Source organism: Corvus brachyrhynchos, unplaced genomic scaffold (genome assembly GCF_000691975.1).
Source record: "Corvus brachyrhynchos isolate BGI_N302 unplaced genomic scaffold, ASM69197v1 scaffold255, whole genome shotgun sequence".
NCBI classification, from domain to species: Eukaryota; Metazoa; Chordata; class Aves; order Passeriformes; family Corvidae; genus Corvus; species Corvus brachyrhynchos.
In genome coordinates this window covers 2,341,841-2,369,729 of record NW_008238358.1, presented here as the reverse complement: position 1 = coordinate 2,369,729, position 27,889 = coordinate 2,341,841, and the positions used below count along the sequence as shown (strand labels likewise).

General features: G+C 37.0%; 1 protein-coding gene across 2 annotated transcripts in view; it reads right to left on the bottom strand.

Annotated features, from left to right (window-relative positions):
* PDE1A (phosphodiesterase 1A) overlaps nt 1–27,599 on the bottom strand; it is a 179,703-nt gene extending 152,104 nt beyond the window's left edge. Inside the window, exon 1 of one of the 2 annotated variants that reach the window (XM_017735736.1) lies at nt 27,487–27,599. The gene's annotated coding sequence lies outside the window, so the exon portion shown is untranslated. Of the gene's footprint in view, nt 1–35; nt 110–27,486 lie in introns of those variants that run through there. The other variant, XM_017735737.1, reaches the window with a different exon arrangement.
* Nucleotides 27,600–27,889: the final 290 nt, after the last annotated feature.

Here is a 27,889-nt window from a genome sequence, read left to right as displayed (position 1 = left end):
TATTGAAGGAATATGCTGTAATGATGACTGTTCACCTTCTCCTAGCAACTCCACACAGTAGGTAACTGTCAATTTAAGTGGTGGAAAATGCAGCAGCTGCAAGACAGCCCGCTCCGCAGATCCTCCGGGACAGCAGCATGTGTGTGTCAAAATCTGATGCTGAACTGTGTGTGTCTGCCAGCAAAAAACAATTAAGTGCATACAAACAGCAAAAGGGTTGAGGACTAATCAGTACATGAGCCATGCAGCAGATTGCCTGCTCTGCCTTCCAAGCGCAAACCTGAGAACCTATCTGTACTGCCAAAGTCGGGGCTTGGAGAGGGCAAAGGAGAGGATTTCCTTACTGCTTGCTCAGTCACAGACTTGGGTTTGCAGAGTGCTTCTCCACTCTGAAAATAGCACCTGTCTTGTTTGCTGAGTAAAAATCTTCATTTCTGAAGCAGCAGCAAAACAATCAAATATACCCCAGACTTGCCTCAGTGATCATGTTTGTTTCAATAAGATTAAGAGCTGTGCAAGAAGCCAGGCAAGAGGAGCGCGCCAGGAGGGAGTACATGTGTCAGTTTTGTCAGCTACTGGTGCCACTGCCAGTTGGGGAAAGGAGCTTTGGGTCCACATTGGAAAAGTGAGGATGAGCGTCCTCAGATGGTGACTGGAAGGAACCTAAGGGTAAGGGAGGCATATTTCAGTATGGCTTTAAGTAAACAGCTGTATCGGTGTTCAATTTTACAGTGAAGTGAAATGATGAGAGCTCCCATCTGATGCAATTGGCAGAAATGGATAATACTACTAAGTACTCAAGCTCTTACAGAAAAATAAAGAAGGGGCTCACAGCATTGAAATAATCCTAACACTTCAGAATTTCCTAATCAATTTTCTTTCTCTACGGCACCTTTTATGCACATTATAGAGACAAATTACACCCTATGAGAGTTATAAACCAGTTTGAGTTGCATCTTTTGCACACTGATTTCAGGTGGATAATTAAACAGTACATTTCATTTGCTTCCAAGGATTTAAGACATGCACAATTTTAAACTGCTATTAACTCACAGAGTTTCACCGACTTCTTCTTGGCTCAGCTATATAAGTCAGTACCATAAAATTCACTAACAATTTCTGATTTCACCGACTTCTTCTTGGCTCAGCTATATAAGAGTCAGTACCATAAAATTCACTAACAATTTCTGTAAAACTGGATGAGTGAAATCACTTAAAATTTTCAAACAGCATCATAAGACAACAATGAAGAAATACAAACTGTGTTCTCAAAAACTGTAAGGCATTTATTTGGTCAAAGGCAGCAGTAGTACTTTTGAACCACCTAAAAGCTTCCAAACTTTCCACTCCTGTTTTGCATGGAGTCTAACCAAAGTTTGTAAGAGAGAGTATAAATATCCTTCCATGGAATAATTAATAAGAACATCTCACATTAATCTGGGCTCTTCCCTGCCTTTTAACTGCCAAATATCTGAAGCAAAGCAAAGAAATTCAGTATTTATAGAAACCACAGAAACCTCCAGGGACAGAGGGGAATTTTAAGGGCCTCTTTTTTTCTCATAAAATATTTCCAGCTCTTGTTGTCCAATTCTACAATGAAAAAAAGTGGTGTTTGCAAGCTGTTCTCTCTCCCTCAGAAGGAATTCAGTAAATGAAGATATATTGCTTTGATTTACTGGAGAAAAGTATAATGAGAAGGCAATATCCTTCAGGAAGGAAGGAAGGTGCAAACTGCCCGAACAGTATCCCTGTAAACAGACATACACCTGCTAACGTCACCAGAACTCCACAAAGGAAAACTGTAAAAACTCTGCTCCCTAAAGGACCCTGCCACTGCAACAATGGAAATTCCTACAGCAAAAGCACCCAGCATGGCTTAAGCAAAAGACAAACAGAGCAGCCTTTGTTCCAAAGGTTTATCCTGAGAATCCATACAGCAAACCACCAGAGAAGGCACTGATGACAAAATTGTATCTCTGAAAACCAAAGAAAGAGCAGGAAACAAAAAAACACAGATAGATGAGGCATTTGAAAATCAAGAAATCTGCCAGAGCATGTCCTGTAGTTCCCTAAGGAGACAGAAACAAACCAGCTAAAACAAAAGACCAACTTTTAAGTTATCTTGAAAACAGGAGCAAAAAGCCCTTATGGAAACACTGGGAAAGGAAAGACCTTTCCTCCCTTTAGCTTCTGTGAATAATGCTCAGAGAATGAAGCAGCCGAGCCTACATCCTTCCTCTAGCTCAGTGGAGGGAGGCACAAGGCTGAGAATGACAGAGCCAAGGCAGTGCCTACACAGCTCTTGCTGCAAGAGGTGATCCAGGGCCAAAGGACAGGAGGGTGCCACTGGAACACAGCACAGACACACATTACAGCCTGTACAGAGCAATGAGGGGATCAGCGGAGGAATTGCAGACAACCTGACCTGCTCAGAGACACAGACCTCTGTCCCTGCAGTACAAGCAGGTCAAAAGAAGATCCAGAATACTAAACTATGAGCAGCTACTTTGGAAAGCAAGGCCAATCAAGAGGGCTAGCACCTGAAATGATAAATTACCCTTCAAAGTTTTCATCTTTCCACTTCCTGTTCTTGAACCAGTTTTCTGTTCTTACCCTTCCTAACCCATCATTTGTGCTACACTGCCAGCATGTTGTTGTTACAGTCCCATCTTTGTCCTAAAAAAAAATCTTTTTGCCCTTTGCCCAGTTTTTTCTATTTTTTTTAGATTTTATCTTAAAATTTCCATACTAAAGTCAACACACACTTCTATTAGCCAATATGGAAATACATTAAAACAGGAAAAATTAACTTCTTCACCCTTAATTATGGCAATAATAAAACTCTCCCAGTGCCACTTAATCCTCAGCTAAGAATCTACACTTAATGAAAATTTACACTAAGCTTTTCTTTTATCTAGAAGTAAGTCACTCCAGTAGTAATAACAATGCAAAGAAATAATTTTGAAATACACGTAGCAGTAAAGAAAACAGGCTGCCTTTTCAATATTGAATACTGACAGACTTTTACAGTTATGCTAAAATCACACAGTTGCAATGAAAACAACTTACCTTGAAATTGGGAAAATCCTGCAGCTAGACCAGTTAATTAGCTATAAGAACAGGAAAGGGATCATGCAGGCTTGATGAGGAGAATGAGAGTTCTATTTTAAAGACATTTAAATTCCTCTGCTCCTGAAGGGAAACTAAATATGCTGTTTTGTTTGAAATTAATCTTCAAAACACCTAATTCATGACACATGGAAAATAAGGAAGTATCAAGAGACCTGCAGGGTGACTTGTCAAACTAATACCCATCCCTCCAAACGTGACAACACAAACTTCCCTGTGGTGGAACTGCAGGAGAGCCATGAACCAATTAAGAAATCTGAAAACATAAGGAAAAAAAACCAAAACAAAACAAATCCTCAAAAAGATAAGATAAATTTATTGTAATTAGTGACAGCAAGTATTAGAGATTTGCATGCTGTATATCCTGGCCCTGATCTACCAAGCACTGATGCACATTTGATTTTAAGCAGGTAAAGCATTGCATTTATTTGCTGGGTAAGACAGAGTTCAACAGCATTGTAAGTAACAGAGTTAAACCACTGAAGAACTGTCTTCCAGTGGACTCGACTGCTACATGATGCTTTGTGAACAGAACCTAAGATAGCACAGAGATCATATCACTCAAATTCTGCCCTTGCAGAAAAGGAATGGTTTAGACAGTGTCCTCCATGCCTCCTTTTGCTCTCCCCATTGTCTATTTTATTCACATTTGTGATGTGCAATCCTCTTTTGCACGAGCAGAGTTTCCAGCTTGCTTGCAATGTCCAAATAATATGAATTATTAATCAATAGGAAGCACAGCACAGGAAGAAGAAATATTTGGTCTTATTAAAGTTCATGGATTTTATTTAAATACATAGGTTTCCAGCAATTCAGCAATGGCAAAATATTGATGTTACAGTAATCTTGGATTTTCAGATTCTCCACAGAATATATTAACAAAATTAGTACAGTTACATAATTGAGGAATAACAACTCTAAAAAGTTATGCATATGGTCTACACAGTGCATTGGCATTGACTCAATTAAGTAGGCAAAAGAGCTGGGATTGATATATTAACAGTGCTTAAATGACCTACATAAGGAGACCAAACAGGGAACATTTTCCCTTTTTTTTCTACTTTAGTATTTTTTGCTTCATCTGATTTACTGTATTTGAGGCTTGTTTATATAATCACTAAAGTATGTATATTCATTTATGTGTCCTTCAAGTACCAACTTTAAGTTTAGCAAGGAAAAAAAGACTCCTGTTTTTGTTTGCTGTGTGCATGGCCTATCATATTGGTAATGAACATGGTGTCAGATTTATCAAAGCTTTCAGGCAATTAAAAATGAAAACAAATACCCACAAAAGCTTGCAAGCAAAGTAGATGAAAACCTCAGGGCACAAACAGATATGTATTTGCAAACCTACCTATGACACATAGGTAGGTTTGCAAAGACTTTATCACATTTGATTGTTCAATAATGCCCTTTACTAGAAGTCACCAGAACCAAAGGTCTGTCACAGCTGTGTGTGAGTGTTCACAGACCAATTCAGTGCCAAGTAAAGTTCGGTTGACTAAGGCAGATGTCTTAAATCTGCGCTTGTGTTGGACTTCACTGCAGTCCACAGAATCAGACATCCAGGTGCCCTGTTAAGCACATCTATTTTTAAGTTTACTTTGAATATAACACTCAATTTAGAATGATAGAATCATTCACTTAATTCAGTGAACCAAACAATCTGAAAAATTCTAGGAGATGGAGAGAGAGCGAAAAATGAATAATTGTCAAGATATGTAATACATAAGAGATGTGTTATAGATAATCTGAACAAAAAGAACTGCACAGGAAAACTTGCTACTGCATCATAAGTAGAAAAACAGAGGAAGATAAAGACAGTGTTTCTTGAGCAGATGGACCTGGAAAGAGGCTTTAGAACCAAAGTTCGAAAAATCTTCAGTAGAAAGTGCCTTGCACATTAGTGAATGAAATGAAGCAAGAGAGTGGTTCAAGGCAGGGTGATTAAAAGAACATCTTGACCTGCCTCGTAAGACAGATGCTCAGGTGGCATCTACATCTTTCTTCAGGTATGTATAAATTGGTTAGAAGAAATTCATTGGTAATTTAAGCTAAAAGATAACTGTTTCACACAGGGAACAAAACAGATGTAGAATGAGCAAAGAATGGGAGGTACAAAATACTTTTGACATTTTCTTCAGTATTATTTCCCTTTAAAAGTGACTCCTTTATAACTTTTTAGTATTTAATTGTAGTACTTCAGGAAAAAAGTTACTATAGAGAACCATGACAATTGGACTAAATTTTCTGAAAACAGCAATTGCACGTAGCTCATACAGCGTCACAGGGCAATCAGCACAGCCAAAGGCAATAGAGATTACAGATTTTGAAGGTTTGGTGACTTTTAACTTCTTTATTTAGAACAAATTGGTGAACTGGTATTGAAAAGCATCAAATGAAATTGAGAAGTAACATTCATGAAACAAACAGTAGCTTTTAGGAACTCCTTAGGAAACAATTTGGCTACAAAACTAATATGCTAATTTTTGCAAAGTGAGGAAACCTTTCTAGAACAGGCAGCAGCATTGAAATAAGAGGGATTGAAATTGCCACAGTGAATCACAAGGATGATTATGTACTTCATAACAACATGAGATTGATAATTAATGATGTCAAAAAGGCAAGACTGCCCCCATAGTGAAGAACAAACTGTTGTAGAATAAATACAGATGTTCCAGACTAGTTGACTTTTATCAGAGCCCATTGCCTGTTTTATCACATTTTGGATGTATTCAGTTCAATCTTTAGGAGATATCATACTTTTGATAATCATGTACAGAAGAGGTAGGGGTAAGGTGAAAAGTCATTTGAACACAGAAGCTGTGGTTAACTGTGAAAACCTGTAACAGCCAAGTTATTGGTATTTACATATAACTAGAGAAAGAAAGACTACAAAATACAAAACAATAGGAAACAGAAAATCTAGATTTGACAAAGCATTTACCAGTTTATCCCACTGAACTACATCAGCTGTAAAGAAAATAACTATTCCATGGTGGAAAGATGTGTAGATATGGACAACATGGAGTAAAGCAATTTCAGCTAATTATTGTCTAAAAGGGGTTTTTTGAGCAATCATTTTGAGCTACTCCACAAAGAAAACAAGAAAATCATTCCCTTTTGCTAAACATTACTTACACAAGGACCACAGCAACAAGAAAATGTTTCTTGATATTTATAAAGTATTATAACAGAGCAGATGCTAGCAGAGAAAAAAAGTCTCTTCATCTCAAACTAAAGAGATAAACTTGGGAATCTACCCTGACTGTAGCTATTTTTACTGTACAGAAGCTTTCCACTAGTAGCTGTCCCAAAGAGGTGGAATCAAATCATCCCACCCTACATAGGATTCCTTCCAAACCTGAATTGCAGATCTGAGCTTTCAGGAGAGAATGGCAGACACACCCTCCCTGAGACAAAACTGCATCATAACCCCAAGTATCACCTGTACTTTTGGTGCAGTTCTGTACGTGTAAGAATATGCACAATAATAGCTAATTCAGAATTAGTCTGTTCAAACCTCTACACTTCAGGAAATTGCTACAGAATTTGAAATCTAAGGGCAGCTGAAAAGGTCCTTTCTTAATATATTCTGCATTTTAACCTTAATTTCAGCAAGATGTTTTCCAGGCTTTGGCTTTTAAATACCTTCAAAGTTGAGTGGAGTATTAAACTGACAGGGAAAACTGGCAGCATGAGGATTTTTTTTTCATTTTGCATACCAAAAACCTTCCCAGTACCTGAATTACACGTTGTATCTGGTCCTCAAATTTGGAAAACATTGATGGGTCCCTGTGGCCTGTCTTAAACTGAAATCGGCTTATTATTGCAGTATTAGAAGATAGGTCTATTCCTGAACTCTGATCAGCCATTATAGAGTTTAAAATCTGTCTGAATCATCGATGCATTATTCATTGAATTTTAGAAATTATGCTTTTCTATAGTTATACAACTAAGTTTTCAGTGAAAGACTGCATTTCATAGAGAGATTTATTAGAAATTTATTTTGCATATACATTAGATACATTCAAAAAGTTTGAATTGTATTCTGTGGAGACAGAAGTGCACTAGTGAATGTAACCGAAGCTAAACAATGCAGTTTCTTGAAAAAAAATACCGACTTAGGAGAGTTTTAGGAGGAAGCCTAAACCTCTCAAATTACAAAGTGTTCCTTTTCTGCCAACAGCACTGGTACTTTGAAATTACATCGTTCAGGAGTGAGTCTGTCACTGGGACAGTTGCAAGCAGTTTACGAGTGCTCATGACATTTCAAAAGACAGGTGTGTGACACACCTTTGTTTGGTGACACAGGACCCTGAGCAACAATGCTTTCCAGCACCTCCCAGTTGGGTAAAGTATTATTTCTTCTCCCCTTCGTCTGACAAATAAAGTGCTTTCCACTTAGAGAAGAGCATGCAGTCAGAGGCAAGAAGGTTACACTGCCAACTCACTCTCAGGAAAAACAAGACCACTTTTGGGGTCAAAATGTGAGCTGCAGCAGAGAACAAAATTAAGTAGGAGAAAAAACATCCCCTGTGCTGATGTCCAGTGCTAAAATCTTGCTCAAGTGTTGTGCAAATGGTGTCATCAGAGTAAAATTTCCTCACCATGAACTTTGCTGTGCTATGTCATCTTTCCAAACCAGTTAAAACTTGACCATGTGACTAATGAGTTCTGAAGAAAAAAGAGCTTTTGGGACTGATTGCTCAAGAGAGTTGCTAAAATTAGCAGAGGTTTACACAATTTTTATGTACAGAGGAACATTTTTTTAATATAGCTTTCCCTGTCTCTTGGAAGCCTTGATAAAGAAAACCAGATAAATTAAGCAGTAGTGGATAACATAATTTCTAAGACAGTTTTAATGTGTACTCACCTTATATAAAAAAGCAGCTGGAAGTTGTCTGAGAACTTTGTACCTGATGTTCTGAATTTCATAACTGACTTGTGTTATTGTGGGAAGTTATATTAAACCATGAGGCAAACAGAAGGAAAATAGATAAACAAGAAGAAATATAGATTATCCAAGTGCTATAACAAGTGCACAAGACAAAAATGTAGCAGTGCAAGTATAAGAACAGAACAAGACAAAGATTTCATCTCTTGTCCTCAGATGTCAAACCAACATTGTTTCTGCTTTTCTAAGAGAGTGAAACAATATTCATGTACTGCTCCTGAGATCAAAGAGATTAATTACATTAGGAAACCTTACAAATATTTTTCTAGCATCAGCAACATACTGCTTGATATTTTTCACACCTGAAAGTACCATTATGTCTAAATTTTTTTTACAAAATAATAGGTCAGATCACATAAAGACCTTTGCATAATGGAAAGTCTGGAGAGAGAGGGATGCAACAGTAGGATAAAGGCTACCTTTGTACCTCCTTATTTCAGCATTATACACCAGTGAATCCTCACATGTCACATCCCACAGAAACAAGAGACTAAAGCTACATAGGTGCAACCTAGCCAACCTGGTTTTCTGCAAGAATGGCAAACCTATTCCCCCTGCCTTATCTGACTGGTCTCAGCCAAGAAATTCTCACAGTATTGGGATGGTTACTAGAACTGGTGAAAGAAAAGTGCACACATAGGTGAAGATATGATCTGGAAAAGAGGAAAAGAAGGGATGGTAAAGATTCCCAAGTATCTTCATTGGAAGGAATTTAAAAATAATGGAAAAGAACATTTTATTCTTCCATGGAATGGCTTGTCCTGAGGGTTTCCACGTCCCTAAGCCTCCTAGCACACACTGTGGGAGTGAAGCAGTACTTGCTGTAGAGAGATAAAGGGAAGGAATCACTTAACTAATTTGGACATAAGCAAATCCATGAGACTGGAGGCATCCAAAGGTGCTGAAGGAGCCAGACAAGGTCCTTGCAAGGCTGTTCTCTATCATCTATGAAATAGTAAGGGAACTGGGGAGCCCATAGTAGACAAGGCTCAGGGGAGTCCTTATTGCTCCCCAGCTACAGCTACAATCACCTAGTCAAAGGATAGAGAGGAGATGGAGCAGATACTTCTCAAAGGTGCACATTTATAAGACAAGAGGCAATAGGCAAGTAGAAACATGTGAAATTCCAGCATTTGGGGGAAGAATTACCACTAGAAAATCCAATATTTTGAAAAGAATTTTCATTGTGAGTAGTTAAGTACTGGAGGAGGTTGCACAGAAGGACTGTGGAATTGCCATCTTAAGAATGTTCAAGGCTCAGCTGGACACATCCCCAAGTACCTTCATCATGTTTGACTACAAGACCTCGAGAGCTCCCTTCCATGTAAAACTGGGGCTCTAGGATTCTAACACACAGCAAAGTATTGCCACTTAGTCCAGTAAATTAGGACTTTTCATTTCCAATTACTTGAACGTTCCTTTAAAGTACTTGAAATTTGAACACTTCACATTGCTTCCAGCAGCAGGATACAGACAGTACAATTTACCTGCAGAATTCATTGCTGCAGGATACAATTGATTTAATTATGTTATTAAGATTTTTAGCAGATTAAGGATAAAGATAATTACAACCATTATTAATGTGACATAAGATACAAATAAAAAGGCTAACATCTCTCAGGCTGTGGTCAGACCATAAGAATATCACCAGATAGAAGATAAGCAAAACTATCTTGTTACTATAATACAAAATCCTGGCCAGGTATATCTAATACACAATATTAGCAGAGACAGAAAATTGAATTATTTAACTAATGTCCTACATGTTATATACTGGTTTTAATATTAAAGGAATTCAAGAACTATTTAATGTATTTGATTTTTCAGGATAAGTAACAGATAATACAGCACATCAGTCATAATTTCTCTGCCTTTCCCTTTACTCATTCCTCCAAAATATAAAACAACAACTATGACAGTATGCAAAAGACTGGTAAAATATTGAACATTTTACTACTTACAAATTATTGTTGAAACGTGTCTACTAAATCGATGCTTCTGCATGCAGAGGTACTGCAAAATAGATTTAAAATTTAATATTTGATAACCTGAAATACTCAGCCCAAACAAAGGCTAAAAACATAAAAGACAAAAGCCTGGAAGAATTATCTGCTTTGTTTTAAAAACACAATTAAAATGAAGAGACATCAGCAAATTTAATCTGCTATAGCTGACATCATTCCTGGGCACTGATTCAAACTCCAAATTTAATTTCAATGAAGCTTTAGTAAAAGTAATGCCTTCTGCAAATTCAGACCCATCTGACTGAACTTATCTACTGACAACAATAAAAAGTTACTTAACCAAATATGGTTTCTGTAACCAGTTTTAAGGATAGACAAAATATATGTTAAATTGGCTTGGGACAACATTCGATTGGATGTTGCTTACTATTAGCATGGTTTGTACCCTTCCAAGTTAAGTATCAACATAGACTTCAAAGTTCTTTTGGAGGCTTTTTTTCTTTTTTTTAGATAGACACTTGCTTTGTGGCACAATTTGATGACTTCTGATATATTGGTGAGGTGAAAATGTACTTACTACTGAAGAGAGATGTAGGACATGGTAAGCAAGGCAGAGAAATAGAGAAAGAAAATCCAAGCTGAGGAAATTCTCTGCCAAGGCCTACCTCCATGACATTTAGCAACATTTTACATTTGTGACAACTGTAAAAGGAAGATTCATCACTTTGATCACACCAATATTATAGCTTCTTACCCAAAAAACTGTCTCCAAAATAAGTATTATTATATAAAAAGTATTCTACTGCTTTTTATGATAGATATCAAAGTGCACTTAGTTCATCCCTGTTACCGACTTTGCAAAATTGGCAGGAAATTGCATGAGTTGCAGTGTTCTTGGGAAATCTTAGGTTCCAAATTCACTCAGAAAAATTATCTGAAAGTACACTTGGCAGAGGCTTCTATAATCTCACAAAAGACCACACTGGAATTTGCTGGGGATTGACACAGCTCCAATCACATATATTTGCATATACAAAAATCATTATTTGCATGAAAAAAATTGCATTTTCTTCCTACAGACTGATATTTAGCCAAATTAATTAAATACTAACTTATATAACAGCTCATTAATCCTCATTAGTGTGCATTTGTATAGTTCCTATGATATCTACTTGTAAGTATCCAAAAGGGTAAATACTTTTCATTTGTAATGAAACATCCACATGCTCTATTATTTTCTTTTTTTTTAATTACAACATTTGAAAACATGCCTTAAAAGTGCCAAGCCCATAATACTAAAATCGTTCTCCTTCTCCATTCCCTTCTCAATTCCTCAACTCCTTCCTTCATAGGAGTAAGTGCTAAACAAATAAGTACACCCCAAAATAAAACTTTAAAGGTAAAATCCATTTCCAGGAACTTTTTTGGAAATTCTTTCCTACTCCTTAGACTAGAAGCTTGGAGACCATGCCAAAAAACCCCCGAACTTTGCTAACTCACTCTGAGCATCAGATTCTTCAACACACCCATGGCCTTCAAGCTGATCACTGAGAAAAGAAAATGCTCACCAATGAAAAATCTACTTACATATGTTTCCTTAATTTTACATCATTAATCGATAAATACCTTCAAATCAAATTTCTGTGTCTAAGAATACCACAGCTGACTGTATACTACACTATGGTGTTTTAGAAGAAAACATCTGAAAGATACAAAAATAGACACATTCAATCCCTTTGTGGGCTATGAATATGCCCTGTGTTCACAAAGTCATTGAACACAGTTTAACTGAGTACAGAGAAGGCAAACACAGTTCTTTCTTGTTCTTTCTTAACAGAATCAATGTAATCTTTCAGCATTGCCCTATACAATTACTACCAGATAAAAGCAATTCTTCCCACGTTACAACAAATTCCTAAATAATTTGCAGGTTCTGTCTTGACACATTTTTTATTCCATATTACCTTACCAAAAGCAGTAATAATGTGAGCGGTATTTGTTTCTTCCTGGTTTTCTGTGGGTTTGCTGGTCACGTTTTAGTTGAGGTGTTTTCTTTGGTTATTTGGATTTTCATTTTTTGTGGTGGGGTGGAGTTTCTTAAAAGAAGGAGAATAAAAGGAAGATAAAACACACACAGTTTTAGATTTCCTGAGGAAATCATGAAAGTTAGGAAGATGATAATTGAGACTGAGTGGCAAAAACAAGCCTGATTTGCTTGGTCAGAACTGTTTTATAAAGCAGGTTATAATCTTCGCTGAATGCAAATGAACCCCAGAAAGTCATCTTCCAAATTACTTTTTCAGACATCAAAGCCCAACCATGTCAGACGTGAAACAATTGATCTCCTTTAAAAGTGGTGGATTTAGAGTTGGAAGGAGTTTAAATAAGGATAGCACCCACCTATTAAGGGTTTGCCAGATGGGGGTTCCTTAGCAGTGTTTGCTGACATAAGGAAAGGCAGGGGCAGTGCCCAGGGGACACTGGTCCTCCCCTCCCATCATAAAGGGAGAAATTAAGAAAGGCCCTCAGGGATAACCTCGCCGTTTTTGTAAGTTACTGCTTGTTTGTACATCTGGTAAGACACAGATCAGGACAGGGAGGTAGTATAAAACATCCTTTTAAAACCTTTTCTGACACTTTTTCATATCACCCAGTGTAGGTGAAAGTTTTTTATTCTAACCTGAATCTTTATGAATGGGAAATACTTGGTATTACATAGTCTACATCAAGCTCAGGAAAAACTAATAGATTACAGCATGTGATAAAAGAGCAGTGGTTCTGACACAAAATTATGCAGAAGAGAAGAAATGAAAACCAGCTTTCATTCTATGCCCTATACAGTAACTTAGCACCAGGCTGGGGCACCAAAGGCTGTACCAACAAAATTATGCTTGGCACTGCTCTAAGCTTCAAACAAAATGGCCTTTTATAAAAAACAAAGATTTTGTTCTGTGGAATTCCTTTAGTCCAGAATTTCTGATTCTCCCTATTCTCTACATGTTTTTAATAGCAAATATCTGGGGGATTAAAAAGAGTATTTTTGCTAAAAAATTTAAAAGCATGTTTCTCATAATCTCTATCTATTTCCCAAAGCAGCTTTTCATTTCATTTTGTGTACAAGGTTTCTGCCACTTGGATGAAGACAGCAGCTTAGAAAGATCTTTTGTAATGCACTAAAAATCATAGGGAAAAAAACCCCATAAGGTTTATGTTCAAAATTCTTGCTACAAATTCAGCATAAGTAAAAGTAGACATAATCCAAAAATCAGTGTAAGCCAATGGCATCACAAAGGATGCTGCAAAAAATTTACAGAGATGCTGGAAAGCTCCAATTGAAAAGAAACAAAGCAAAAATAAACTGACAAAGAAAACAAACAACAGGAGACAAAACCAAAACATTCATCACTCTGATCACACTAACACAGATACTGTTTTACCCAAAAAAACTGTCTTCAAAAACGACCTGTTTTCAAAATCCAAAAAAACTCATGGAGTTTAAGCCTAAAAAGAACTTTCCAATGAAGAATTTGTACTCTCTAAATCATGAGTTTTGAATCAGACCGAGCATTTTTTTAAAAGCAAGAACATCAAGAATAATAAAGAACTTACAAACTGAAACTTCAAAGAAATTGGATCTTTGCATTTTATCCTCCTACTCATTTGATTTTTGTCCTTCTTATATAAATGCATTTAGGATTTAATTATATAAAAACCAGTTATTTGGTCCCAAGCCAAGAATCCATTTGCTGAACAAAAAGTGTAAACAGGAGAATAAATTTGAGAAAACATCTTTCAAATTCTTCATCAACTGATAAAACATGTTGGAAATTCACATGAACTACAAACTGAAGTTTAGAAAAGCAAATAATGAAAAGCATAAAGGTGGTCCCAGGTCAATTTAAGGCAGAAACCTCCGAGTCCCTTCATACTGCCGCTTTCTTACTTGAATTGAAATAAGGTCAGTACACACTAATGACAAATCAGTTTAAATGAACTTTTATAGATGATGTATTTATCAGTTCAGGCTGGCAAAGGGTCTGGGGCACAAGTTTTGAGAAGAATGGCTGAGGGAACAGGGGTGGTTTAGTCTAGAGAAAAGGAGGCTGAGGGGAAGACCTTATTGTTCTCTACAGGTACCCAAAAGGAGGTTGTACATGGGCAGGGGTTGATCTCTCCTCCCAAGTTACAGGACAAGAGAAAATGGCCTCAAGTTGCACCAGTGAAGGTTTAGATTAGATATTAGGAAACATTTCTTCCCTGAAAAGGGTTGTCATCATTGGAACAGATGACCCAGGGAAGTGGCTGTGCTACCATCTCTAGAGGTATTTTAAAAATGTGTAGATGTGACATAGGAAGATCAGAGTGCTGGATTAACTGTTGGACAGTGATGATCTTCAGGGTGTTTTCCAACCCAAACAATTCTGTGATTCTGTGAAATCCATTACTATCCATTTGAAGATGCCAGTATGGACAAGTGTCTGCTGCTTGTTGGAACTGCAGACCTGCAAACCCAGCAAGGCAGCTTTGCCTGCAGTGGACAGATTCCAGTGGGTGTTTCAGGAGATTCAGAGTGTTAATGGAGCTACCAGACCCTGCTGTGGGCAGCAATGGCCATTGGCTGCCCCTGCATGGAAGTGCACATGGACCACGAAGGGGGCTGGGACACATGGCGCTGATGCCACGTGCTGGAGGCAGGCAGGGTTCTGCTGGCTTTTCTCAAGCTATGAGGTATCTTTGTGCTCTGCCTCAACCTACAATGCAATCAGAGCCACTTGTCAGGGGGAAGCTCCTGACCCCTACAGAAGAAAAAAATTGAAATAAGAAATAGGACTTTGTAGTTCTGCAGTTCTTAGGTGGGGATTTTAGTGATTGTTCATTGTAACAATATTACTGGTATTATTACTGATTATCTAACTATGTTGTAAAATTAGAAAGTAGGCATTCTTTAGAGTTGCTGATATAGCTTCACACTTGTCTTTAAATCTGAAGGAGCTATATTTTTGCAGTGGGACAAGTCAGGTTCTTCATGTACCACTTTATGAACCTGTTTCTCCTTGATCATTAAGCGCTCAAAGGCAGCTGCCAGAGTTTCAGAGAAATACAGGCACGAGTGCCTATATAGTGCTGGGTGCTCTGTGACAGACATTGTACAAGGGAGTGAACCTGAAGCTGACTTAGGAGTTTCTCCAGCTAGCATAGGACAAAAAATATTTTTAAAAATTTTGTTACACAGAAAATGCGGCATCTATATTCTGCTTCCTAAAATTCCAACAGAAAAAAGAAAATCAACATTTTATGTTAGTGCAAGTCATAGCAATCTGGCTCCTTAGCAAAACCTTTGATTGTAGGAATTACTAATAAAATCACACTGATTTTAGGTATCACTGAACATGCTTTATGCTTCTGAGCCCCATTAAAATTAGACCCTATACTTCCGCTTTCTTGTTTTTCTACATATAAATAAGTAGATAGATCATCATTTTGTCACACAGAATTTAAAAGTGGGAAGCAACACAGAGATGAGACGAATTCTTGAAACAAAATTACAGTAAAGCATGGAATATACTCAATGTACCTTTATCTTAAAGGCAGCCTTTGAGATTTAAAGCTATTGAATGAAATGCATTCTAGCATAGCAACAGGACACTGATATTCAAGTTTATTTTACTCCAGAGTTGTCAGTCTTTCCTTATCTGCAGTCTCATTTACATGATTCAATACAGTCTCCATGCTTTCAAGTACTAATGTTGCAATACAAAGGTTCCATAAACTTGGCCTTTTCAACAGCAAATGCATCATATTCATAATGTTCTTAGATGTGAGTCCTCTCTTAGTCTTCAGTGAAGACCACAGATGGGAATAACATTTGCTCACACTTTATTGCAGAGCAGACTATTTAATAATCAACGTGTTGGCACACTGTTCATTTTGTCTTAAAATAAGTAGCTTTTAAAAGAAGTAAGTTCCAGCAGATAAAATTCGAAGAGAAAAATTCTTTTGCTTTTAAAGACAGCATGGAAGTTCAATGAATATGTAAACCAAAATCCTAAAAAAACTTTACAGTAGTTGCAATTAAGAAGATACAGGAACTCATCAGTACAAGCACACTAAGCTGTAATGTTCTTCTGACCAGTTAAGACAAATAACACTGTTGAGGTTTAATGAGAGGAGACATTTAATACTTAAATGACAATATAAAAGTGAAAAAAATACTGGTGCTAAATGATCACTAAGTGATAATACAATTCTGTAAGAAATGACAGTCAGGGACACAAAAATCACCCATGTGCTATTTTCTTTGTACATAGTACATAGAAACCTAACTTGAACTCACACCCCCTCCCTGCTATAACAATATAACCGCAAAGCAAAGCTAAGACGAACCTCTCTTCCAAACAAACCATTAGATATTTTGTTTACAAGCAAAAGTAATTTGGCAACATTTTTGTATTGTACAAGAAAGGCAATCTGACAAAGGAAAGAAAGTCTAAAATTATAAACAGCTGCAGAGAGTCAAACTTGACTTAAGCAAGGTAGCACAAATAATAAAATATGTCCTAGATTAAGGTCATTTGTATAGTCCATATTCTCTCTCATCTAGCTGCAGATCACTCCCTGTATTACAAACACCAAAATGTAGCATTTTAAACAACACAGACATAATGGGGCACTTGTATTTCAAGATTTGATTCTGCATTGTTTTCTGCGTGATCACCTATTTATTTAAATTGGTGCAATTGGTGATTTAGCCTTAGAATCCTATGAGTTCCTGAGCTGGAAGGGGCCCACAAGGATCATCAAGTCCAACTCCTAGCTTCTGTAACTACAAACTCCAGCCCCTGTTACAAATTGCTTGCACCCAATAATATCAACATTACTTGTAATCTGCAAAAATATCATTTTTCTGGTTTTTATTAAACTGTACACAAAGGTATGTTCTGCCCAAGTCCATAATTTTTAAGTACATATTTTATTGTGATGTACTGTATGAGAAAATTTATTAATTTCAGTTTTTTTATTCTAACACATCAACTCAAGCCATGCATACTTCACTAAAAATTCATTCTGGCACACAGGAACTGGACATAAGGACAACTGTGTAAATGTTAAGCCTGGGAAGAAAATTTAAAATAATTCCTGTATTTAATCATACTTGACAGAACGTGAAAGAATATCCCTCCTTATTTTTAATAACTTTTTATTATATTCAAGTCAAATTATTTTGTAACCATTAGTCTCCACAGACATCAGCCGTGCAAATAAAAAGTTTAACCATTCTTATTCTGGTATTTCTGTATCTATCTTCCACTGATAAAAAGATGCTTTATGAAAGAATTGCAGTGTTCTCCTTTCCAAACCACCAATAAGACTTATTAACTTCAGAGATTAATTAGTGCCATTTAAATAAAACATGTCACATTAATATAGCTTTTTCTGAACTACATGAATACAAAAGCAGATATACTCAAGGTTCAAATGAAGGGGAATTTACACTTAGAGCAACACTGAATAAGAGCTAAAAAGAACAAATGCCTTTTCTTTTTTTTCAGAAAAGGTGTCTTAAAGTATGTCTTTGGCAGATGAAAATTCAGTATCATTTACTAGTATCACACTAACTGTACAATTATAAACTATTCTAATTCAGATGCAAATTCACATACACAGGAGTTTTTGAAATAATTTGTTGAATAGATGTGATATCCTAAGAATAAGCTCTGACTACTTTTTTATAAAATTTCCTTTATACTCCCTGATACAGAGACCTGAACTTGGAATTTCTGTGATTAATTTTCCTGAGAGGAATATATTATATTAATATTACAATATTATATTAAATTATACTGCAGTAAGTTGGTCATATCTGCTAGATTTAAAATAAAAAAAGTACTATTTTATTTGCAGTTGGTTTTATTTATATACTGAGGATGTAACTTTTCCTAGAACCTAAGTAATATTCTGGTCTCTGAACAAAATTTGTTACAGAAATACAATTAACTTATCAGGAGCTTTTTTAAGAATCTTCCCAAATACTTCCTCTTTCTAATTTTTACATGTTACCAGTGATACAATTTTCTCAGAGAAATGTATTTAATAATGGGCACAGTGGAATTAAGTGTTGCTGTAAGCACACCAACCTGAGAATCTGAAGGACACTGCCTGTATGACCTTGCCTAACTCAGTCTGCCCATGCCTGAGACTACCCTTTAGTAAGCAAAGATGAACCATGTGTCCCATCATAGGTTTGCTGGTGTAATATTTAACATTTGTATCCATTCCTTGGCAAGTTTCTTAAAGAGGGAGAAGGAAATCAGGACACCAAAACAACCAGAAAAGGCATTTTTGCAGCTATCTGCTATGCATAACATCTGGAGTGGGTTTTGTTGCTGTTTTTCAGTTTCTTGGGTGGTGGGGATTTTTTTTTTGGGGGGGGGGGGGGGGGGGAGTAGTTTATTTCTTGGTTTCTCTGGGTTTTTTTCAATCAATGGTGTTAGAATCTAAAGACTCTCTATGTTCAGATTGTTCCAAGTTTTTCCCAGTTCCTGTCTCACTCATTGTGATTCAATATGTGTCCCTCCAAGAGAATCCCACTGCAAACCCAATCCAACACTGTCTGGAACACCCAGACACATTTGCAGACATTTGACTTTCCAAGCTGCACGCATGGTATAGCTCACATGGATGATCTGGAAACACTCCTGCAAACTCTCATCATATCTGGAAGTGAATGGAAACAAAACAAAACAAATCTTTCTCAAGAAAAGCTCTGCTGTACCATCTGCTAAGGAGCACTTTGCTCCTTATGGCTAGTTAAAACACTGTGTAGTCCTTTACAAAGACTTTTGCAGATGATGTTATATCACTTTATAGTGCCTCTGCACAAATGTTTTCCAAACTCAGCTGCCCATAAATTCTAAAATACTACTTAACTGCACAAGTATTTTAATCTGTGTATACAATTCTTTCGACATAAGTGAAAAGGTGTACATCCAGCTAGAACTATTGCGATGTACTTGAATTCCTAACTAAGCTCAGTTTCTTTTCAAGTAAATAAACATTCATAGTCCCTCAGTGCAATAAAAACAGTTTCAAAATATCTGAAGTTTTATGCCTTACATGGGCCTCTAAAAAGTATCAAAACATTCAAAGGCTCAGGCATTTATATTTTGGCAATTGATATTTCAATCATATTGCATTATATCTTAAGATATATTTAAGATGCGTAATATAGTAAGACATACCTTAAATGGTTTGTTTTGTATGCCTGTTTTAGTTTTCTGTGTTCCATCACATTTTCTTTTTCTTCCTGCTTTTTATCTATTTTTTGTTCCCCACTAACAATCACAAGCAGGTCTAGGCCAGATCAAATTAAGGACCACAAAACTCTAAGTAAACATTCAGATTCTGTTTACAGGATGGATCCAAATAAAAGCTCCCAAGGTTGACTCTCACAAGAGGTATTTTACTTCCAGAGGTTTCTTTTCCCCTGGAGCACAGACTACAGGCAAGAAGTAGGAGTTTTAAACAAAAAAAATCAAATTTTGCAGTAAGTTCAAAAGGGACACAGTTGCAGCAGAGCTCCTGCAGCCTCTCCTGCCGTCAGCAAAGGCTGATTTCACAAGGAGCATGAGGGGTCTGGCTACTGCACTGCTCTTGCACCTCAATACAACTTGCATCATACTCAAATGCTTTCACTGGCCCCTGAGGAACAGTATTTCACTGAGAAAAAAACCCCAAAACCTTGGAAAAACTGTTCCCTTCTGCTCTTGTTACCAAGAATTATCCAACTGTGCTTTGGGCTCCCTCCCACCTCAGCCTAAATAAACTTTTCCCCCTTTTAATATTTCATGTCACCCAAGGCTGCCAGATACAGCTGGGCCATGAAGTGTACATTCTGAAAAGCTCCATTCTATTGCCTTTATCCAAAGTCTTTGCAAACTGTGATGGACACAGAATTTGAGATCTGTGTCCTGCTTAATGTGGACCAAGGTAAGAGATATTAGATGAGTTTTTGTCTATTCTTACAATTTCTTGCCTTTCATCAAACAACCAGGCAAGCCCTTTGGCCTAATTCCATATTAGAAACAGTATAAAATAAAGTACATTAATTATAAAATGCTATACTAATATATTACTAACAAATTTGAATATTCTGACATTTCCTTAATTCACAGTAATTTGTGAAAAATATTCTCAATAAAAGAGTGAATGTCCACCTGTTTCCCCAGCTCCTTTCTTTTTTTCTAAGGAAAAGTGCCCTGTTTAGGACTATTCTCCTGGGAAACATAGATTTTTACTCCAGTCAACTCCCAGCTCAGTTAATTACCTCAATAGATTGCAATAGGAGTAAGTCTATAGAGCTGAGGGCATGATGCCTCCTCTCCATGTGTTAGTCCAGAGAAGCCCTGTCCTAGTCCCTTGGATCAACCACCATTTAGAGGCTGGAAAGCAGTGTATGCTCCTGGAGTAGATCTTACTTTACGTTCACCCAAATGGGGTCAAGTTCATGTTTTCCAAGACATATTTGTAATGTGAATGGAAGCCTGATAACTGAGGCAGATGATGACTTTCTGTGTTCATCTACAGGATCAGAGGTGAGTAAACTCAGTCACCCATTTTTATTTGCTGTTGAAAGAGTGCAAAAGTTTCCTGTATTTGCTGTGACAATGGCATATGACTTACAGATGCTTTGAGCACATCAAATAACTTCTAGGAGTCACGAATCTGAGAGAAAAACCATCTTAGACTAAATTTTTAATGCCAGGAGCACTTCTAAAATTGTCATTTGTTGGCCAACACCTTTAGCTGGAAAATTAAAATGGGAAAGAGAGAGACTACATACATGCTTCCTTAACTCCACAGCAAGAAGCCAGGAAAGAAAACACAATTCCACCTAAAGGCTCTCCAGAAGAGTAAAAGAATTGGCAAATTTGGTGCAAATGCTGTTTATTATCCTCATGTTCAAATTTTAATTTCTTTTAGAGTTATTCTAGAGGCAGTCAATTAATAATTAATATTACTTAAATCATCTTTTGGGATATCTCAATTAATATATGGCAATTCACAAAATTATCAAGAAAAGATAAAAGAGACTCAGTGATTTGCATAAATATAATTTGCTAAAACAAGATTTGATTGGAATGCTGTTAAAATGTTAGGATCCTATATGCCACACATCGCTACAGTCCTTTTTACACCAGCAATGCCCTGAGTTTTGCTCTGAAGACAGCTGCTATAATTTTTAAGGCCACCTAATCATTTTCCTTGAACATTCCTCAGACGTAAAAGCTATTTTCCACACTTTGTTTCCATAGATACAGTGAATTTTTTATTAATCAGAATGATAGCCTGCAAATTGCTAAGCAAACACATCATCAGCAAGCAGTTAACATTCCACGCTGTGTCTGTTTAAACAGGGTCCCTCTCTGGTCACATTTAATTTTGGACAATTAAGGCAGAGTGGAGGTGGACAGTGTGATATTTTCTAAATGGAGATTTTAACACTGTGGTTCAAGACAGAAACTTGGGTCAGTTAACACTTAATGCCACGGTTACAGAGCACACTGAGAAAAGCAATCAGTTGCTGCTGCAGGGAGGAAAAATTCCTGTCAGGGAGACCAAATTAAAGCATCATTTCATCCAAGAATTTGACTAAATTGAATTTTAAAGCAAAACCAAACAAATCTGGAAACATGCATCCAAAGTAAAAGCTCCAGCATCTTTAGCAGAGACAGTGATGTGGGGTTTTTTTCTGTCTGAATAGACCAGTGAAGCAAAACAGATGGGCTAATAATTACTGCTGGGTTAAAGTTGCTACATTAGCTTTCCTGGTCTGAAAAATCTCAGCCTTGCAACTTTAGCATATAAAGTATCTGAAAGACTTTGAAGAAGTGGAAGGACTCAGAAGTATTCAGAACTCAGAGGCTTTTAAAAAAAAAAAAATTTAAATCATATCCACAGTCTCTCTTCCCTTTATCATCTCCAAATATCTGAACTGCTTAAAAAGGAGAATGAGTTGATATCAATATTTGCAGCAAGTCGAAGAAATAAAACAAAGCATGGTTTTGTAACAAAAAGAGGCAAAATGAAGGGCATTGCAGAAACACAGCATTAAAATTGGCCCTCCCTGAGCAGTGTTCACAAGATATGTACTTGATCCTCATGTTAAGTGTCCAATATTGAAATATTGCAGCCCATCTCATGTACTTCTGTAGTTACATTTATTGAATAAAGCAGCAGAATGTTGGACCTTCCAAAACAGACACATACCTAGGGATGATCTGAAGCAAAACAAAGCTTCATTTAGGTTTGTGACAGAGATAATTTCCAGTTTCTTGGTGTTGCTGTGGTTAATGTATCTGACATTATGTTAGTCTGACAGTTGTTTTTATTGCAACTTCTCAAGCAAGTCCACCACCAGTGGGCAGATATTGCTATGGTAACACAGCACAAGTGCAGAAACTTCTGAAGTTGTTAGGCAACACAGTGCCATCAGCTGCTGATGTTGCTTAAGTTTAGTGCAGCTCATGTTGTCTGGAGTCATCTAATCAGGTACACCAAAAACAGAGCTTTCAGCAAAGTGATGTGGAAACAAGCTGTGATAGAAAAATTTTTAAATTATAATACAGAGTGGGGAAAAAAAATAATAAAACAGAAAGGTGCCTCACTTTTCTCTTTTGCAAAATCCAATATAAAATCGTAAGTTAGTTTCATAGGTTTTAAAATGCAGGGCATGTAATTCTTAATAACACTTATATAATTAGTTGGGAAAACATAATGCAGAATTTTTGTTCTAATTTTGTAAAATGAAAACTTTGAAAAGTATTTTTACTTTAGAACGCTCAGTTCATATCCCTGCAATAATTTTAATTCAGCCTACAGTGGTCTATAAAACAAATCTTAGCAACTTTCTTGATGAAGAAAATTCTTCACATAGCTTAAGGAGCAAAAATCATCAGTAGAACTGCCCTTCATTTCGGCAATCACAAAAGTTAAGAAGGCTTCAAAGAAGTACTTTCTCTCACACAGGGAATGGCTCCTGTAGAGGAGTGAAGCACCTGGCCAGAGGAGTGTGGACAAGCTCATTCTGCTGCTGCCATGTGCTTGCTAAGTGCAGGAAAAAAACCTTCATCCTTTCATTTTGGTGCAAAAAAGCAATAAATTCAAACACAACTTGTAAAGCAAGGATTAATCAGCGAACGACAAATTATTATCCAAATATTCTGTTCCAGCTCTCTTCAGTATAGTGAGCTGAGTATATGCTTATAGCTCCGGAAGGAGGACAGAGGCAGTGCTAACACCGTGGAGAAGTGTTCCTCTACATGCAAAAGGAAATCCTGACCGGAAACATTCAGTTTATTGCTAATTGTCAAAGGAAATGGAGAACAGGTAACGTCACAAAGGTGACTGTGAGAAAGAATAAATGTGCAAGTGCAAAAGACTGAATTAGACTGAATGAAAAGAGTTCAGGGTTATGTTGGGGTTTTTTTAACCTACAGCTTACAGGCACGCAAATGATTTTAAACTGCTGTAAGACACATTAGGTCAAAGTGTCAGAGAAACTAGTTTTGACACTTCATTAAATGTGGAGGGGTTTCTTTGGGCCTAATGCAGCTAAAAATACTGACTGGTTTACCCACTGAAGGATCCCAGCACTAGCCTCCTGCAGAGGTGAGCACAGAAAATCCAAGTGAAGGCAACTGCAGATGCACCTACTTAACTCTTCAAGTAAAGTAAAAATAAGATCCATTACAACAGTTTTCAGAATTATCTCCTAGACTCAATGAAACTCTCACATATTAGAGGCCTTCTGTCCTCAATACCTTAAGGATTGCAGCTCTCCAATTTTCTTAACTACTCACAGTACCATTGCAACACTACTTGTTTTAACTTTACCCAAAATATCCTTGCAAAGCTCAGATGTCCCTGCCTGAACAGCTGCAGCTCTCTAGCAGGAGTACCTCACCTGATAAACAGATCTTTTTGAGGAAAGTGACAATTTATTGGAGATTTTCTGTTGTAACATTTGAAACACAGCAGCTGACACAGAAAAAGTAATCATTAATGCAATAATAAGTGTTATCTAAGGTAAAAATTATTTCAGGCTATAGATCCTAGAATTTCATGGCTGATATCCATCTCAGCCCCACCTCACCCCTTTATTTCACAATCACTATCAATTGGAGAATTATCTACTGGCATTAAGTTCATATGGAAGGAGAACAATTTCAGCTGCCTTTCCCTTTAAGAAAAAAACCAAAACAAAACAAAAAAACCCAACTTTTTGAAAAGTCTCCGAAAATTCTTTTCAGCTAGAAAATGATCCAAAGTATAAATATCAATTAGTTTGTAAAGTCAGACTTCAACAAACCATAAGGGACCATGAGGGAAGTTCCTTAATCTGTCAGTGAAGCTGAGGGTCAGCATAATTGTAAAATAGTTATTAATTCAATTGTAAGAGAGAGGATTTGTTTTAATGCCAGTGGGACTAACAGGCTGCAAAGGTGCCCAAAATGTTAATATTTCAGTAACTACTTTTTATTTCGTATTTCATTAATGCTACTAATTATGATGTGAGTCATGTGAATCTATATGTGTCTCATTGATGACAAAATAATCGACCTGCTGAAACATAAAAATGATGAGCTTCGGCCTTATTTCTTTATTGCATCATTTATTTCAGCAAAACAAACTGAAGACATCCACATAATAAATGTTTTCAAACAAAACCAACACTGAGTCTAAACATCTATTAAATTTTGTTTAGAGTTCAAAAATGAATCCAGGAGGATCCATTGGCATAGTCTGTTGCTGCACACTCCCCAAACATTTATTTTGCATATATGCATTTACTTGGCAGTTTGTGCTATTGAAAATATAAGTGAAGAATATAGAACAACATGCAGTGTGTGTGACATTAAAACTGTTTTCTCTTACCTTTTCTTCTAATTTAAGTAAAATCACTATGACAAGTTCAGAGACCTTTTTCTCTGCTCACTTCACAAGGGAAGTAGCTATTCTTGATCAGTTCTGCAGACCAGATTTTCCAGAGGCATCTGCAAAATGCTAGACACCAATATGGATATTCTTGGGTCTCTTCCCAATTCCTTTAAAGTCAGTAATGAAATGTAGTTCTGCTTAGTGGTAGAAAAATCAAAGTACTTAGTTGAAAACCAAATTTTAGAGAATGTTTTAGTCTTCAAGCTATAAAATCTGCAACAAGGTGATGCTTAAAACCATCTTTGCTCTCATTGAAGGTACTGAGTGACAGTGATGGAAGCCTGTAATCCATATACTTAGCTCAGCATGCCAAATTGAAAAGTCATTGTTTGCATACTTTTTTTTTCTCTGACAGGCAAGGCTTCAGTGTGCTGAAGATTGACGATCAGTGAGTCCCTTGTTCAATGGTACAGAACCCATTTTTGGGTCCCCACCTTTGCTGCAGTGACCTCAGCCCATAGGCTCCTGGGAACACGTTCGCTTTTTCAGGATTTTACATCTTCTTGTGCCTCATAGTCAACAATCAGTCTTGATCTTCACCACTCCCAACAGATGGGCCTCCAAGTTTCTAATAGAAATGCTGACCCATAGAAACACAACCTTACCTTTCCCAATATTAAATTTCCTATTGCTATTAATTTGTTTCATAAGGTCATGAAATTGCTTTTATGCAATATGTTTATCATCGCCCTCAATATTTTGTATCTCCTGACTTCATAGCATGAATAAACTGAAATCAGTACATTCCAACTTTTTGTGCTATAGATATTAGTAAGACCAAAGTCCAACACCAGGCTGTAGGCTGATATTTAGGAGCAGTATCTAATAATCTCACAGTTTTTACTTTGCCTTGGCCCAATTTTGTCTCTGTTTTCCTTAACTGTTTGTATCCAGATGAGATCACTTAATTATCCTGTCCTTCAAAAATGTGTTTAAGAGGATTTTCTATTATTATTTTGATAACAAAGGCATCTGCAGTCTGCTTCACTCCCTTTCTTCAAGTTCAGTTATATTAAACATCAATTCGTCAAATTACATTAAAAAAATTTTGCAACCCATGGCTATCAGGTATCTGGAGAGGAAATAATTTTATCCCTTTTGGATGATCATATTAAAATGTTTTGGTTTTCCTACCAGATGTAGAAATCCTCATTTCACACAGTTATTTCTGCTAACCACCCTTTTTTTGTGTCTACATCCTTACTAAAAACTGAAGCCAAGTATTCAAGTTTGGGGGCAATATCCACATCATCTTTTAACTCCAAATAGAAAATATCTGTTAACAGAGAATAAAGTCGAACGTAAAATTACATGTTTATGATTTCATTTCAGATACAAATTGTGAAGCAAATGCTGTTTCTCCTGAACCCTGAAACAATCACAGAGACATCAGGAATGGACGCCATTGAGATGTGATTTTAGCAATTTGTAAGGACAGAAGAAATTGCTTTAGGGACAAAAGAACCAGCTGAGGAGAAACAGCTACTTAGTTCTAATTAAATAGAAAGATAAGTAAAATGAGTTCTATTATGAAGATTCATTTCATAAGTGTACAAACTGATTATTAATGGAATTATTTGGAAATTAAAAATTCAAATATGGAAGAGACTTGGCATTTCTTTCAATTAATGATTCTCAAACTCCCTTTCCAGTGAACTGTCACGCAGTACTGAAGTGTAGAACAGGGTCTCTCTTACATAAGGGGCACATGTATAGGACTGGCCATATGGTTGGGAAAATTGTAAGACATGAATTGCTATTTGCATCTCATGGATGTAATATCTGCATTTTTTCTATGGGAAGCATACATTTACTCACATTTTTAGCTGCAATATATAAGGGTGGACAAATATACATCAGAAGGTAAGTCCACAAAAAATTCTATGCCACACCTTTAACTTCTTTTGATCGCCTATATACTTCACTAGCAACTCTTAAGAGAGCTACTCAAGCTCTCTGCACACACGTAGATTGTTGCTGCTGCTTGGGTTAGAGTACAGTCATTCATGACAAGGTTTTATATTGAATTTGCACTTCAAACACAGAGCAAACAGACAAAGATCTGCCTAGAATTAAAACAGATATGGTACAAAAGTCCAGGCTGGCTCTCTCTATTCATTGTGCACGAGAGAAGGAATAACAAACTTGTGACCCTGGTTTTCCCTACTGCATGTCCTCCAGCTGAAGGCAAGCCTGTACCCACACTGCTGAGGCTCTGGATTAGAGCATTGGTGGACACAGCCACCACGAGGGCAGGTCCTGCCCCTGCACCAGCTCGTCCTGCAGGAGTTTTGTGTGCACCACAAGCACCTCCAGGGGTTCCAGTACCTGGGCTTTACCTACACTAATTCACACAATCCACAGGGCTGATCTCCATCTCACTAACTGACAGTACTACAGACAAAACTAAAAGTCATACTAAAATCAGAAATGACTCACTAAAGCAGCAACTGCACCAATCCTGAGTTCCAAATGAGAGGATTTTGCTCTGGAAGTTAAACTGCAGTCCACAGTACAGGAGAGATGAGAAGACAACAGCAGAAGAGGAAAAGTGCTCTCGAACAGCAAGATTCCCTGCAAACATTCTATGTGAGTCATAAGGAATTATTCTTAAGATGAGTGGAGAAAGTTGAGTCATAAATTACTCATCCACTTACCAGATGGGAGGCAAGCATATATGAAATTTGGGACTGCCACTTAGTGAACATCATGAGCCGCTAGCTCCCAGTCTGCTACACTTCCTGACACAAAACAGGGAGCATACAGAGTGATGGAAGCAGAGGCAGTATACACACCTTCACCTTCTGGCTAAAGTGTATTACAAATGAAAAGTGTTTAGAAT